Consider the following 1,397-nt stretch of genomic DNA (forward strand, 5'->3'; position numbering starts at 1 on the left):
AGGCGTTTCCTGCAGGAACAAGAGAAGGTTAAGTCACAGGCTTCAAGAAGTTCAGGAGCCTGTGGCAGAATTCAGCCATTCAGAAAACAAGTGGGAGCATGCACTTGTGAGTGAACTGAGTGTAGGACGGAGCAAAAGGGGATCTGGCAGAGGAAAAGTGAATTGTAAGGTGAAACTTGCAGCAACCTGTAATTCCTCACATTCCACAAGTCAGAACACAAGCTTCATTCCTTTCTTGCTAAAGTTGTCAACACAGTCTACCGAGTGAGGACTTTTTTTAATTAAAAAAAAATGATGGAATAGGCCAGGTGTGGTTGCACACACTTTTAATCCCAGCAGATCACCATCAATTTGAGCCTTACACTACATAATAAATTTCAGGTCAGCCTGAGCTACAGTGAGACCCTGCCTTAGAAAAACAAACAGAAAATGATGGAATAATATTTCTTTTGTAAAGCTTTTTTTTCTTTTTTTTTTTAAATTTATTTATGCTCTTCCTGTTAGCGGTGTGAGGTGACCTGTGAAAATGGTTCCCTACTCTCTCGACCCAGAAAACCCCACAAAATCATGCAAGTCAAGCGGTTCAAATCTTCGTGTTCACTTTAAGAACACCCGTGAAGCTGCTCAAGCCGTCAAGGGTATGCATATCCGAAAAGCCACTAAGTATCTGAAAGACGTCACTTTAAAGAAGCAGTGTGTGCCATTCCCGTGATACATGGTGGAGTTGGTAGGTGTGCCCAGGCTAAACAGTGGGGCTGGACACAGGGTCGGTGGCCCAAAAAGAGCGCTGAATTTCTGCTGCACATGCTTAAAAATGCAGAGAGTAATGCTGAACTTAAGGGTTCAGATGTGGATTCTCTGGTCATTGAACATATCCAGGTGAACAAAGCACCCAAGATGCGCTGCCGTACTTACAGAGCTCATGGTCGGATTAACCCTTACATGGGCTCTCCTTGCCACATTGAGATGATCCTCACGGAAAAGGAACAGATTGTTCCAAAACCAGAAGAGGAGGTTGCACAGAAGAAAAAGATATCCCAGAAAAAACTGAAGAAACAAAAACTTACGGCACGGGAGTAAATTCAGCATGAAAATAAATGGAAATAAAAGGAAAAAAAAATTATTTATTTATTTGAGAGCGACAGACAGAAAGAGGCAGATAGAGAGAGAGAGAGAGAATGGGTGCGCCAGGGCTTCCAGCCACTGCAAACGAACTCGACACATGCGCCCCCTTGTGCATCTGGCTAACGTGGGTCCTGGGGAATTGAGCTTCGAACCTGGGTCCTTAGGCTTCACAGGCAAGCGCTTAACCGCTAAGCCGTCTCTCCAGCCCAAATAAATGTTTCTTTAGTAGTGTTTTTCTCATGTAATTAGCCATGCAGAAGTCATTAGTTTCT

At 43.7% G+C, this 1,397-nt stretch overlaps 1 pseudogene; it reads left to right on the forward strand.

Moving 5' to 3' along the window:
- Window positions 1-526: 526 nt before the first annotated feature.
- On the forward strand, window positions 527-1,120 carry LOC101598686 (annotated as a pseudogene).
- The last annotated feature ends 277 nt before the right edge of the window (window positions 1,121-1,397 follow it).

Source organism: Jaculus jaculus, chromosome 1 (assembly GCF_020740685.1).
Source record: "Jaculus jaculus isolate mJacJac1 chromosome 1, mJacJac1.mat.Y.cur, whole genome shotgun sequence".
NCBI classification, from domain to species: Eukaryota; Metazoa; Chordata; class Mammalia; order Rodentia; family Dipodidae; genus Jaculus; species Jaculus jaculus.